The sequence below is a fragment of the Sceloporus occidentalis genome, unplaced genomic scaffold (genome assembly GCF_023333645.1).
Source record: "Sceloporus occidentalis isolate IW3139 unplaced genomic scaffold, rSceOcc1.0.p SCAF_537, whole genome shotgun sequence".
NCBI classification, from domain to species: domain Eukaryota; kingdom Metazoa; phylum Chordata; class Lepidosauria; order Squamata; family Phrynosomatidae; genus Sceloporus; species Sceloporus occidentalis.
The window spans coordinates 48,273-64,466 of record NW_028317517.1 but is presented as its reverse complement, the minus strand read 5'-3'; positions in this window follow the sequence as shown (position 1 = coordinate 64,466).

Genomic DNA, 16,194 nt, shown 5'->3' with positions numbered 1-16,194 from the left:
GAACTTTAGTGATATTACTTTGTAACTAAAAGTTAACATTTACATGCTCTAGGACGATATGCTAAATGTAGGCCAAATACCATTAATACCATTTAATGCAGGATATATATATCTTTAAAAAATATTTCTTTTTCTTCTTTACTTTGACATGTGCTTCCAAAGCAAAAAAGATCAATGTGATTTATTCTTATTTTCACTCCAATATAAGAGTTACATTTGTTTGCATAGACCAATACGACTGCCATTTCTCACCGTGTTACTTATTATTGTTATTTATTCTTTTTTTGTTATTATTTTCTCTTTTTTAATAATACATTTTCACTTGCTTTAGTCGTTTTTTTGGTTCTCGTTATTCCCCTCTGTCACCCTGAGACTTCAGATAGCAGGCTTGGCAATGGAATGCCCTTCAAAACTCATGGACGACTGCCTCTGGTAAATGTTTTACTAGACACTAAACAGCCCTGTGTTCCACCCTCAGTGCAAACATCACACAAAGAACGAAAAATAATATTCACGGACTTTCAGAAGTTGTGTTAAAGATGCAGTGCCAAGATACATCTAAAGCAATAAAATGCATCATTGGTTATGTCATTTTATATTATAAGTATGTATGTTATAGCATGGATGTGACATAAGTTACAGCTAGCTGTCGGTGAATGAAAAATGCCTTCATACTCTGCAAAGGGTGTAAATGGCTGAGCATCATGGGAATAAGATATCAAAAAGCAGTACAGCCGTACCATGCAGGTATATGCATTGTATGTGCTATCTATTCATGTATGGTAAAAATTATCAACGCTGACTAAACCAAAGCAGATTTTAGTGATATTTCTGCTTGTGCACAGGTGAGTTAATTTTTAGCTTGCTCATTCTGAATGACCCCCTGTGCTCTTTCATGGATACAGCGAGAAAATGCTTACCACATGTTATTATACCCCAAGGCACTGCATGGCACAATATAGGATCATTTACTTAATGATCTCTCTCTCTGTATATATAATATATATATATATATACCGGTATATATACATATATATATATATATATATATATATATATATATATCATCAGTAATATATATAAATCAGTAATCTCGAACATTTTAAAAAGAGGATAAGCCACGGTAACCTTTTCCCTTATTGTACTTTGGTTCTGACAAAAAGTAAAAGGTGTATCATACAGAAACAAAATCTAGCCAGGTTAGAGGGTAGGTTCTGCAACACTTTGTTGCCGTAATGAAAACTTAGTTAGTAGATGAACAACAGGCATCGAATAGTCCTTTGCTCCACTTCCTAGTCTCAAAATGTCAAAGTTCAGGAACACATTCCAAGAAGAGACAGAACAGAATCTTATTTCGCTGTACACTCAATTAACCCATACTTTGTCCAAAGCTTAAAGTACGTACGTGCTATTTTGGAAATATACTGGTTAAAAAAATACAGAATAACTTAACGATTATCCATAAACTGTGTAGCAGAGGAACTTGCAAGCCTGCATGGCGAAGTTAGACGACTTCCGAGAATGTGAATTCTGCTCTCAATAACTCTAAAGTACAGCAAAGGTTCAAATGTTCTGCATGTCAAACTAAAAAAAAAGATTAATTTGTGATAAGCATACCTGCTGAAGGGACCAGTGGAGAGTAAAGCCAGCTCCTGCTGTCTGAGTCTTGTTTTCTCAAGTCTGCTGCGTTTCACAGCACTAAACTCAAGGACATCAGAGAATTGTAGTGTTTACTTAATAGAGGCTAAGGAGGTGTTGTCAAAAAACAGTCTACCTGGGAAACCTTTGGACTCGTACAGGATTTCCATCAAGATTAAAAAAAAAATTCCCCAGAGGTGCAGTTAAATTGATTTGTTACAAGTGTTTATTTCATCTCATTGTTGGTAACTATCACAAGATTATTATACACAATTCAACAGGTATCAAGACATATCTTAGTAATTGTGATACAAAGGTAAACTGCAAGTAATAGAGTAATAATATTTCCAGATGACGCTCAACTGGTCGCTGTGAGAAATCCCAATATAAGTAGGTTAGGAAATGCATTAGGGAATGAAGCATGATTTTTTATGATGCATATGTGCATGCACTAGTGCAGTGCCACTTATAACCACTAGAGGGAGTGTGACAGAATATGTCATTCTAGGAAAGGAACAAAAGGTCCTCATGCCATTACCAATAATGCAGTCAAAATACATAACCCAAGTGCCAAACGTATCCATATGTTACATACAAACATAGAATTTCACAGCAGATAAGAACCATTCTGCCACGCTGTCTAAACCTCAAATCTTTTTCAGTCTTTGGTCTTGTCTTCCAGATAGCTTTATCAGACCCATGTTTAAAGTCCCTCACTGTATTAGCCTTATCTACTACGCACTCAATGAAGAGAATGACCTGCATATACATGGCATCACAGCAGCTCGGGGGGGGGGCACATATATTCCTTCATTTTCTCTTTCCCCTACTCTCTCTTTCTTTTTCAGTCTTGGCTTTTTAGGTATAATGTATGTAAGTGTATTTCTAATCAATGCTTCTCAAGTGTACCTACATAGCTAAAAAAAATAGGACAGCCATTACATTTAAATAACACAAAAAGAAAATGAAAAGGTTCTCTGATGAATGAAAGGAACATTACCTCCTAAAACAGATATTCTGCTAGAGTGGATCTGTCATCTTTTTCTGCAAAAATTAGTATACGCTTATATATATATGTATGTTTCGACTAACTGCTTATTTATTGTGTGATGAAACTTTTTTGAATAATATTTCGCTGTCACGTTGTTGCATAGAATATAGAACTCATGAGAATGAGTCAGCTCACGTCAGACAGTTTTTGGACAGGCTCTGGTCTGTAAAAATAGAACATTGATATTATTCTGCTGAAACTTCACTTTTTCCTGGTAACTTTTATCAGCAGAATGTTATATGCCTTCCTATTGTTGATTATATTTTGTTAAGATTGCAAAATTGGAAGAAAACAACTTGGGGCACCCTATTTCTTTCCTCTGTATATACCGTATTTGCTCGATTATAAGACAAGGTTTTTTCCAGAGCAAATGCTCTGAAAAATACCCCTCGACTTATAATCGGGGTCATCTTATAATCAGACCTCAAATAGGTCTGACTATGAGACTAAGATCCAGATCCCCCACAGCGATGCAGGGGACCTGGATCCTCCTGTGTTATGCCCCCCCCCAACTTACCGGTGCATCTGAGTCCCCGGTGCTTAGTCTGGGCAGCGTGTAGAGATCTACGCCATTCGCGTAGACAACTTCCGCTTAAGCGGAAGTTGTGTACGTGAATCGCGTAGAGCTCTACAAGCTGCCCAGAGTACGCACCGGGGACTCAGAAGCATTGGTAAATTTGGAGGGGGGAGGGAGTGTTAAATGGGGGGCATAAGGCATTTCTGGAGGCAGAGTGCTCTGTGAAATGCCTTTTAACCCCCTTAATGCCACTCTGCCTCCAGAAATGCCTTTTAACCCTCTATATGCCACTCTGCCTCCAGAAATGCCTTTTAACCCTCTATATGCCACTCTGCCTCCTGAAATGCCTTATACCTCCCTATATGCCACTCTGCCCCATAATATGACTTTTAACCCTCTAAATGCCAGAGTGGCATATAGGGGTATAAGGCAATTCTGGAGGCAGAGTGGCACATAGGGGGTCAAAAGGCATTTCATGGGGCACTGTGGCATTTAGAGGGTTAAAAGGCATATCATGGGGCACAGTGGCAAATAGGGGGTATAAGGCATTTCTGGGGCAGAGTGGCAAGCCAGTTATGCAGATGTGCATAACTGGGGGGGGGGCAGGTTGTAAAAAAAGGAAATAAAAACAAAATATTTTTCTCAATCATAGCTTTTATTAACAAACAATTGTTCACATAGTTTACATGAATTAACATTTACTGGTAAAACTTTTTTTCGTATAGGGTCGTCTTATATTCAGGCTTTTTCTTTTTTTCCTAAATTAATATTCAGATTTTGGGGGGTCGTCTTATAATCGAGCAAATACTGCAAAATATAGTTTTATTTTTACTAATTTAACTTAGTATGTATATATAAATATTCTCGTATGGGAGTTAAATAAATTAAACCTTCATTTATTTATATAAATATATATATGTGACAATGAGTATACACAGCATGTAAGATGTATGAATGATGCAAATTTATAGCATCTGAGTTGTTGGTTTTAAATTTACCATCTACACCCATGTGACATCATCTGCCTGACCTCATATGCAAATTACCAATTCTCTGGTGTAGCATGTGCTTGAGAAGTGATTTTTTTCCCCCCTTAATTTCACATTTACTCATATGATTTAAAACATTTATTTTAAGAGGCATCATGGGTTATTTTCTAATGTTATATATTAAAACTTTTTTTAGGGGTGCTTCTTTTAGACAAAATATCAGTTGTGGTGTCCAGTAAGTTTAGCAAGTAGACCTTAGCAGATCAGGCAACTGCCTCTGAATGTTTAATTACAGATAAAACAACACAAACGTTTAAGAAGCCGCTACAGCAACAACCTCTGTAACTGATTTAGTGTCACATGACCAGATTTTACATAATTAAAGAATTATCCAACAGTACAAGTCAACGGTGTTACTAATACTGTATTTAGTCACAGAAATGTTAAATGCATCAGACTAAGTGGAAAAGTACATTTAATAATCCCCATCAGCACCATCGGCTAACAAGCCAGTGGCAGAGACGTCTTGAACTCAGTTGCTAAGTGGAAAAGCACAAGGAAAATTTACACACCTGCTCAAAATTAATCATAATTATTGCCCCTTTTATTGTTATTGGCATTGAAGGTGAAGGTCAAATCATACTATACCCCATGTCCTGCTTAGTGTTTGAGTTCCCAGCGCATGATGTTTCTGTGGTTTTGTAATGACATGGAACTATATGGATTGTTGTACAGCGCTGAGGAATATGGTGGTTCTATTTCAAGCAATAAATAATAATAACAATCATTAAAAAGTAGTCGGGTTTGCCAAATTGTATCAAGTCTGTAGACTAGGAGCTAATGCTTGGATATCACAATGTACAAAGTTGCCGCTTTGTAGGCTGTGGTTGTATGTAACAAAGCAGGGGGAAATGCTAAAGGGTATAGATGTTACATGAGTACCAGTGGAGTAGAGTGGGGATTACCAGTGAAGTAGAGTGGGGAGTACCAGGGGAGTAAAGTGGGGAGTACCAGGGGAGTAGAGTAGGGATTACCAGGGGAGTAAAGTGGGGAGTACCAGGGGAGTAGAGTAGGGATTACCAGTGGAGTAGAGTGGGGAGTACCTGTGGAGTAGAGTAGGGATTACCAGTGAAGTAGAGTAAGGATTACCAGTGAAGTAGAGTGAGGAGTACCAGTGGATTAGAGTGAGGAGTACCAGTGCATTAGAGTGGGGAGTACCAGTGGATTAGAGTGGGGAGTACCAGTGGAGTAGAGTGGAATTGTTGTAGGTCATTGGTTAGGGGGGGAGAGAGAGATACTTTACTGCATGTAATTTTAACAATGAGCTATTCTAGTATCATTAATTCATAATTAACAATATGAACAAAACACTCGATGCACAACAGACATCGCCGCACAGGACATGTGGTCATCGTAATGCTTCAAGGAAGCCTATCTTTAGGAAGGAAGCATGAGTTCCTTTTAGGTAGTCGAGGACAACATCAGATTGTATTTAGTTATGTCTCTTGCGGGAATAGGGCTTCGGAAGTAAAAAAAAATAACTACAAACATAAGATTTTGGAAGAGTATACTTTAATAATAAGGGAAAGTGTTTACTGTGCTCTGGTAAACCATCTACTTTTCTAACACATTCAACAACCTGTGACATCAGGTTGAAAAAACTGAGTAATGAATGCAATTCCTGCCAAAAGTAAGTAATATATCATAAAAGATTAGGTTTAAAAATGCATCTAAAAAAGTATCTATGCATTGACATTGTATAATGTATACATACTCTATACAAAGTACATATATGTTGAAAAAGAACGCATGTTTACTTGGATATACAAAATTCCTCACTCATATACCCAGAACAGCAGTAACACAGGCTCAGAATTCAAGAAAGCTTGGGATGTGCATATTATTATTTTAGAATTATTAAGAAAGTGTTACTTTAGGATGGGACATAGGTGTATGGTGGGACATAGGTGTACTAGAGCCCCCACAGAAGTGATTCAAAATAGGCAGGAGAGCATAGGCAGAAAGCATGCCCTAAATTCATAAAAATACAGGTCAATAAAACATCATAATTCCACAGCTACAAGGCAAGAACTCCATTACTTCATTCTATGAGTGAGTGAGTGAGTCGAGGACGAATGAACAAATGAAATAACATGCAATATAAATAAGAGGTGTTAACAGAAACCTGCAGTAATCACCAATTCACACCTTGCTTAAACATATAAACTGGAGAAGGCTGGGGTTACGCTTTTTACATTTTTATGAGCTAGTAAGGGATTGACCACATGTTGACAATAAAAGTTATACGAATCCAAGAATGGTAGGGGTTAAAATGGTTCCATTGGAATCCTAGTCCATCTTTGCTTGCAAATTATACATCACAAGTGCCCCTTTTTTGGGGTGGGGAGGCTGACCCTCATTTGGACCCAAATCCATCTGTCCTCCTTTACTCCCCTGGGGCTTTCCTCCCTTTGATAGTGGAATGTTTGCTGGGCATGGGTGTATCGCGGTGTTCTACCGCCTTAAGAGTTCTAATAAAATGTATATAAACAAAAAATAGTAAATATAAACTCAGTTGTGCAAATAAAGTACATTCTTCTTCTGCAAATGCATACCGTTTGAGGAATTCTTTTGTGAAATGTTATTGGGTTAAGTGGCTTCTGCACATCATATTATGCCTAATACACCCCCCCAAATCAATAGGGGGTAGATTCTGTGCTCCCTGCAACAACATGCCCCCAAAATAGCATGTGACATATCTATGTTGGCTTCAGTTTCCTATCAATCTATTAATCATGTAAGTATGATAAGATATATTGTCTCCCTAAGAGCCTTCTTTCAAATTAGGTTATATATCAGTAACTTGTGCGTATTGCTAGAAAGTACAGCTTATAATCAGACCTCAACTAGGTCTGACTATGAGACTAAGATCCAGATCCCCCGCAACGATGCAGGGGACCTGGATCCTCCTGTGTTATGCCCCCCAACTTACCGGTGCTTCTGAGTCCCCGGTGCTTAGTCCGGGCAGCGTGTAGAGCTCTTCCGCTGCAGCCGGGAGGAGGTGCGGTTAGCAGCGGGGGTTGTCTGCGTCCACCGCGCAGACCTTCCCCGGCTGTCAGAGATTAGAGTTCCCCGTGATCTCTGACAGCCGGGGAAGGTCTGCGCGATGGACGCTGCCCGGACTACACACCGGGGACTCAGAAGCTCCGGTAAGTTTGGAGGAGGGAGGGAGTGTTAAATGGGGGGCATAAGGCATTTCTGGAGGCAGAGTGCTCTGTGAAATGCCTTTTAACCCCCTTAATGCCGCTCTTAAACTGTCAATCAGTGACAGGATATACTCCCATCGATTTCATTGAAAGTATTTACAGCCACTGATTGATAGTTTAAGCAGCCAGTGGCAAGAAATTTTGAAAATTATGGAGGAAGAAAGAAGATTTCGCAGCCAATTCTGTGTCAGGTATGGGTTTTATTTTTTTCATTTTTCACAGAGTCTAAATGACTTGAGTCTAGTCACAATATTCAGTCCAATATTTAGTTTAAACCTGGAGCTAGAAAACACGAACGAGGGCCACAGTGCATCTGCACGCAACCCCGGGATGTTACGGAAAGTATCCTCATAAATGCTTCATTTCTATGACTGCAGCTCTAGGCATGTGAAGCGGATGTGTCACCTCGTGCAACATTCGGAAAACTAGAGCCACAGATTTATAGCGTGTGTTAATCCACTGAGCGGCAAGGCATCGGTATAATTAAATAGTAGCAAACATAGCCTACAGCTGTGACGTATGGCCTCTCAATGTAAAGGACAAACTTACTCAAACTATCATTGCTTTTTTTCGGGGATGGTCCGCATCTTCCTAAAGTCGAAGAAATATAGAAATGTTGTGCTGTATTCACCAAGGCTTTGGGTTTTTAAAAGTCACGCATGTTCTGTTTGGGAACTCTCCTGGTTTGACCTGGAGTCTGTGGGTTAGTTTCTTCTTTAACCGGGCAGAGAAGAAGCTTTTAGCCCCACCCCATGCAAAGCTAGTCCCGCCCACACTAAGCCACGTCCCAGATGAGGGACAGCTCCTGCATGCACTACAAAGTTCCCAGTTATGGAGATTTAGTGTTTTACATATAAATTATATTATTTTGTGTTCAGGCGTTGATTACTGTTGTGCAGTTTGGGAGGTTGGGGGCAGAGGGGAGACACCTAAATCAAAACCAGGCCCTCAATATAATCTATAAGTGCAAACATTCTGTAGCCTGCAAATATATAATGAAAGGTGCAACTTTTGCCATTCCGTGTTATAAATCTGTCGCTCCCGTCCTCTTATTGTTTTGTTTTTTTGATAGCGGACAAAAATGATTCCTGTAAATGAACAATATGAGTGATATCTAGTGCCCGATACCAGTAATGAAGTTTTATAAAGGTTGTTAAATACTTACTGCATGTGACTAGACTAAGGTTCTCTCCAAACAGGCCATTGTTTGTGAAACCGTAAGCCGATTACAACACACCGACTGCAATAACCCTTTACCGGCATTATCCCCCAAAAAACACCCAAAATATATATATCTTAATACACAGCACTATTAAACAGCACTGCATGCGTGTTGCCTAATCCCAATGATCCAAAACAAAAACCCCCCAAAAAATCAGATCACCATTTTTCATCAAGCTACTCTTTTTAAGCAACTCGAAGGGCATTTAAGTATTTATTTTTTCATATTCAATGCTACACAGGTGTAATGCAACAATTACCAAAGATATGTGTGTATATATATATATATATATATATATATATATATAACATCATGACTATGAAAGGTTGTAAGGAAACTATTCCAATAGCGGATGTAAGTGTTTCTAACATCTTCATTTCGATTAGAAAACAAACACAAACTATTCTAACACTAACATCTCATCTCACTCTCAGCCCTTCACCCTTAACAGTTGTTCTATGCAATGATAGGAACTGCTGCTGCGATGTAAAGACACGTGACAAAACAATAATTAAATGCATGAAATTAAATGAATAATTAATAAAGTACATTTCTTGCACCACCTTAAATCTTATCCAGCAATACAAAAGACATCCTCTTCGTGATCTGCCATTTACCGCTTGGCAGGGTATTTAATGTTTCAAGGCGCACGGCAAACTGAAATAGAAACAATGCCCCTATTTACTGCTGCCTAACTACAGGTGTACACGCTGAAGCACGGGACCGATGATTCCACGGATATCAGGCAGGATTAAGCAAAGAGCCTATAATCAATACTGTACTTTGTTCATTCACAAGAAACCACTTCGCTATATATGTGCTCTTTGCTGATGTCATCCCGTAATCATTTTTTTTTTCTGTATACGGTAAATATTTTAACTATTTGGTTCCGAGGTACCCTACACACACCCTATACCACTGAAAGGGTTAAACTGGGACTACTTCTCCACTTAGAAAAGCTGCTAAAGCTAACGTTTACTTGCGTTAACAGCCTTTTTATTGCTTAAGCACCAACAAATTAGGCAAAGCTGTACAATTTCATTTGGTCAGTTAATACATACATAAAAATAACATTAGTATACATACAGATACATACATGCAGAGTTAAGAACCGTGCACGTTAAGAACCCGGCTCGTGAGCTTACAATCTAAATCTAAAAAATATGGAATCATCCAAAAGATATTTTATAAAACAATTAACCAGCTATATTAATTGTGTAGCTTGTGAAGAACTAGGAGTCCCATGAATCTAATAAATAATGCTGCTAAGCCTACATGTAAATGCTTGCTGATGTTAAATACAGCATGTTAAAAAGAAGTGTATGGTAATATCTTTGTGCGTTGGATATAGAAGAGCGGTACTAGCACTACACAGGGTGGGGGTATGATTTCATAATATTTAACTCTTTCACGAGTATCAGGTAATGGCGCATGCTACAGGGTGAGGCCAGCATCCCAAACGCCTATCGCTTTCAAGCAGCTTCTACCTGTCATACAAGTCATACGTGATTCAGTAAAAAAATAATAACTCCATCCATGTTCTAATAGAACTAAAGACATAGCGGTACCAGAATAACACACATTCAACTGATTTTTTTCATCTTAGGCATGTCATTATTGCAGGCGTGATAAGGTTACTGTATGCTATGACTGCTATAAAGAGTTAAGAAACGTAACATAAATGAAAGAAATCTGTCTGTTCTCGTGTATTTTCCATTTTTTTTTCCAATGGGGATTCTAAACCGAAATGCAAAACTGAACCAATGTGGACGTGTCCTTAGGTGAGCACATACATTACGCAACACGCTGGATAAACACGGAACATTCACCAACATACCGAAAAAACCTGTTTCTTTTGTGAGCCGGCTTTCACTTCCACAGGACACTCCCGCAATAGTTAATGCTATTTTTACGACATTCTGTTCATTTTAGCCTCAGAATGTTAGATGCTCCTACAAGAAAAAGTTGATATATACAGTTCAAAAGTTTGGGGTCATTAGCTGGTCAGTAACAAGGACTTTTCTAGCTGTAACATAATTGAAAAAGGGTTTTCTAATGATCAATTAGCCTTTTCACAAACTGCCATTGGAACACAGGAGTGGTGGGAGTGATAAAGGGCCATTGGAACACAGGAGTGATGGGAGTGATAAAGGGCCTCTGTAAGCCTATGAAGATATTCCATTAAAAATCAGCCGTTTCCCACTACAATAATCATTTACAACATTAATGTCTAAATTGTATTTCTGATCCATTTAGTGTTATTTTAATTGACAAAATTAGCTTTTTTATTATTAGAAAACAAGGACACTTTTAAATGACCCCAAAATTTTGCAAGGTAGTGTGTGTGTGTGTATGTATATATATATATATATATATATATATATATATATATATATATATATATACAGGGCGTAGAGGCTGGTTTAACCATTATATTACCATCTGTTACCTTTCAGTCCAAATTGTTAATTATAGAATATGCGTATATAAAACACATGTTTACTTGTCAAATATTTCAAATGCATTGTTTTTTTACATTATACTTCTGATACGTGGGAATAATGGATAATAAATTGCTGAGTGTGATTGTGTTACAGGTGTTTTAATGGTACATTTTAATGTTATTCACATGTGGCTTTTTGATAAGTGTCACACCCCCGGTATTTCATGTAAATTTTGTCCCTTTCTTCCCATGATTCCTCAGTGAATATGGAACTGGAACGCTACTATCAGCTCAAGTAGGAATTTTAAACACGTTTTCCGGGTTACTTCTATTGATTCGGCAGACTGCACTCTGGCGTGAGTTCCTAGGGGTTTGACGAGACCCACCGCAAGCATTCAGCAAGACCAATCACAATTACACTATCAAAGGAGGCTTCCCAATGATACCAACGCTGTGACGTGAAACTGAATCGCATCTAATTATATGGAGCAGGTGGAAAAATTGGACCGACTGAGAATGGGAGGAAGAAGAGACATGATATGCAAGCAAAGGAATTCCACAAATTAAGCGTGTTTTCATTTGCAAGGCTGAGTACACCTATAACCAACAGCCCAGGATTTTGGCCGGATTTTAAGTTAAATATACATTTAATTAATCTTTTCTCTGAGACACTGAATGGGGGGTGCTTATGGGACCCCCACTGCTATAGACAGACAGACAGCACTGTTCTATTCAAATTCAGCACTGTGAATATTTAATATAAATAAGCAAAAAAAAAAAATCAGATTTGCTGGGTCACCCGCGCAGCGAAAAGGTTAAGCCCCCAAACTTAACTGTGTCGAAATTCTTTAGTGTATTACTGCATAGCGATAGAGTGGTGTGACAAGGATAAAGAGATTAGAGGTGATTGCATTTAACCCCTTTTCTAAAATTCTACTTGGAGCCTTTACATGGAGGCCTGGGCTACAAAATATTTCCAGGTGTTACATTTTAAGTCATATATTTTAAAGTCCAAAAAGCTTGCAATGTACAAAAAATATCCTAAATATTTAAGATTAAAAAGCAATTGAAAAGGACAGACAAGATGGACCAATTATTCTTTTCTGCTGTCACCACGTGTCTGTTTAGTAATTTCTGGGCACACCATTCACTCCTATCTTTATACAGTGCTGACGTCACACACCAGACTTTAAATAACTTTCGATACTCAGCCACACCTTGACAATCATGGACTGAGTATTAAAGTCATTTCAATAATTTGAGTAGTTATTTAAATGTCATTGATGGGTGAAAATGGTGAATGTTAATGCCTCATATCTCAAACATTAGGAAGTGCCTGCTACAGAATAAACATAGAATAAGAAACACAACATTTGACAGCAGAAAAGAACCATTCGGCCGAACAGGTCTACCCATTACTCCAAAATTCTATGTCAGATAAGAACGATTCTTCTAAACTGTCACCTGCCTCTTGCTCCTACATAAATTTTTCCCATCCCATTTCCTTATGGCGTACATTTTCTCTATCTTTCATAAAAAAGATACATAAATCTTTTCAACGCCAACCAACCAAAGTAAGACATACTCAATGCTTCTTCCCCTAACCAAACACAACAGCACTGGCAAATACCAATTTTATTAAAAAAAAAAGATAAACAGAATGGTTAAACAGAAAAAAAACATAGTTGTTTTCAACTTGTGTCAAAATACCAAACTGTAATCGTAGGAGTGAAGCCCCAATCGGAAACCAGAACATTAAGTCTTCTCTTTTCTTTACACATTTTTCTCACAGAGTATTAAAATATTTCATTTCAGCCTCACAGCAAGAAGAATAATGCGAGATACACCTACATTCTAAAGCTTTTGTAAAACTCATATCATATGTAATGATCTCAACACATTGTATGACATCAGAGCTCAAACCTTCAAGATAATCTGGCACAGGGTTTTTATTGATATAGTTAGCATGGTGCGTTCACCCTTTATGTACCATGTACATGATAATTATTTGGCTGGTCTTTTTTTCATCCATTTGAATGAAAACTATTTTAAATTCAAGCAAAAAGAAATGTTTGTGATCGCCATAAGGGTGAGCAGCTTTTCTCTTTTTCATGCCTTTTTTCTTCCTCTGATTAGATCTCGAATTCCAATTCCACGTAAGTTAAGGTGAAGTTAGTGAAAGTTAGTGAAAACAAAACTTTCTTGCGTAATAATGTAGTTAGGTTTTCCTGGTCTTAAACACTCAAAAAGTTGATCGTTTGCAAATATCTCTTAACTCCACTACTAACTGCGTGAAAGGGGACTGTAATGCATTTTGATTCTACCATTAAAATGTTCAAACCTTTAGCTCTCCAACTGTTGTTAAACTGCAACTCCCACTATTTCTTTGCTACGGTGACTTGTACAGTGATCGCATCAGCTTCCCGGTAAGGCAAACCGCTAAGTTATTGTCCGAAACGGAGAAATGTTCATCAGTCAAGGGTACTCCAAAACCCCCTTATTTCCAGTGTATTTCAGGGACACTGAATTCTGTTGAAAAACCTGAAACTAATTAATTTGGCATTAAAAGCACATTTCAACCATCACCTGTACTTTAATGCATATGATAGCTGACTGTCACATATATATATATATATATATATATATATATATATATACAGGGCCGGCCCGACAATGGAGCTGAGTGGGGCAACCGCTCCAGGCGGCACTTTTGAAGGGGCGGCACTTTGCCGCCCCAAGCCCTTTTTTTTTTTTAAAAAAGCGAAAGAGAGAAAGGGGCGCCGAGTGGTTTTCGCTTACCAAGCTGTCAGTACCCGCTCGGCGCCCCTCGCTCTCTCCTCTGCGGCGAGTCTGCCTGTTCAGTCTCGGTGCCGGCTTGTAATGCTGAGTGCTGGAAGATTTCCGGCGCTCAGCATTACAAGCCGGCACCGAGACCGAACAGGGAGACTCGCCGCAGGACTGCTGAAGGTAAGTACAAGGGGGGGGGGACGGAGGGAGAGGAAGGGTAGATAATGGGGGGGGCGGCAGGGACGGAGGGAGAGGAAGGGTAGATAATGGGGGGGGGGGCGGCATTTTAAAATTCGCCCCAGGTGGCATTTTAAAATTCGCCCCAGGCGGCATTTTGCCTTGGGCCGGCCCTGTATATATATATATATATATATATATATATATATATCTGTTTCCATGCTAATAGATATATGCATTCATGAGAATCCCTTTGCTTTCCCCAGCCAAGTGGCGCGCACATTGAGTGCTTGCAAAGACTCGAACAAGAGTGCCTTGTGAGTGAGAGAGAGAGTGAACTGACACAGGACTCCATAGTGTAATTGGTCCAGCCGGGGAGTCAGAGATCTCCCTTGTAAGCAGTCTACGGAGCAGGGTGCACGGGGGATCCTGCCCGATACCATGGATCCGGTAGTTATCAACACAGCAGGGCTGGGCATTTGCAGCTGTATGTTTATTGTGAGATTAGAGCTTCTATCACAAAGCAGCCCCTAAAAACAGTCCGGGCGTAATTTTCTTAAAAAGGGGGCCTTGTGAACATCAACTCTTCCAGCAACAAAAACCAACATGTCCTCTTCTGTGAGTCAGCCAGATTTAAGCCGCCAAGAAGTGGTGCAAAACCAGCACGAGAATATGAAATCTTTGTTGGTAAGGGCTGACTGGGGCACTAAACTGCCCCTTAAATATCGGTGAAATATGGACATAGTACTATTCTGTTGTTGTAGGCAACCTCAATGCCAATCCGAGTTTTTAATACAGCCGAAGTCTTCTTCAACTCAAAAACAAAAGAAACAAATAGTGAAAAACAAGACGTTATAAAGTTGAAGCTAAACTTTGATACGTCTGCTTTGTTCCTAGACCACTTGATTTTTTGTTTCCACTTGATTCATTGTCACACTGTTGTAAAAACTCCCAAGATTTCCCAAATATATTTAATTTATTTGGGAACATCTGACTCAAAAATGAACCCAGTGTACAGATTCCTCAAGGTGACGCTTGCTGAAACAAACAGGGTCACATGAGTTGAAGAAAAAGTAACGAAGTAGAAAAAATGGTGTTCAGGGAACAAGTAGACTGCAGAGTCAGGAGTTAATAAGGAAATGTCTCTGCTTTGTTGGCTTCACTCTGTCTCTGAAGCCTCCTGTCTCAGGTGCACAATGCCCAGATTGTTGTGGTAGGATACCGAGAAGATACCCCTGATCTTGGCAAGGCCTGGGCGTACTCCAAACCTAGCAATTAAAAGAATAGCAAAACAAAAAGACATATTCATTGTGCTTTATAATTGTAAAGTGGGCTTTCTCTCAGCAAATTACTAGTCCCATAGAGCCAGGCTATTGCTTGTTTAACTCTCTGAGCATCAGAAGCGGTAGCTGAACACATTTTTTATGCTTTAACTTGTTTTAGTCATTCATCTTCTCTATTACAATGTTTATTAAAAATACTGGAGTCAAATTGCATCTCTCAGTTTTCTTGGTGTGGAATCATTTATTCATTGAGCCCTTCGAAATGTTACACCCGAAATGGGACTTTTATAGGTACCCACGGTTCAAAAGCCAAAAGTAGCTCAACTAGTCTTTAGCAGCAAGATATCTGATTTCTCTCATGGCTCCCGTTTAGAGGTATTATTTTGATGCAAAAAATGAAAATTCGTAGCATGTATGTTTCTTGTGTAACTATTACTAAGTATGAAATGACCTTTGATCTCCCTAGCTGTTCCACTGACACTATGAAGGATTGCGTCGAGCTGTACCTGGCACCTCGTCTTTAGGAGCTGGAGTGCCAAATTATTAAATCATATGCAAGCGTTCTGCAGGAAGGACCACAGCCACAGAGGGGATGGCTTGGGGTGCACCCAACGTGAACACATCACTCATGATAAGCTACATAGTAGTTAACACGAAAATGGATACTGGTCCTAGAGGTTATACTCCAAAGAGGTCCATGATAACATTTATAGGACCAACATTCACAGAGTAAAATGTAGAGTCTAAGACGGCATCTTAAGAAGGGACTGCTGAGGTCTTCAAAGCTTCTGTAAATGTATATCTTACTCTATGAACATTGA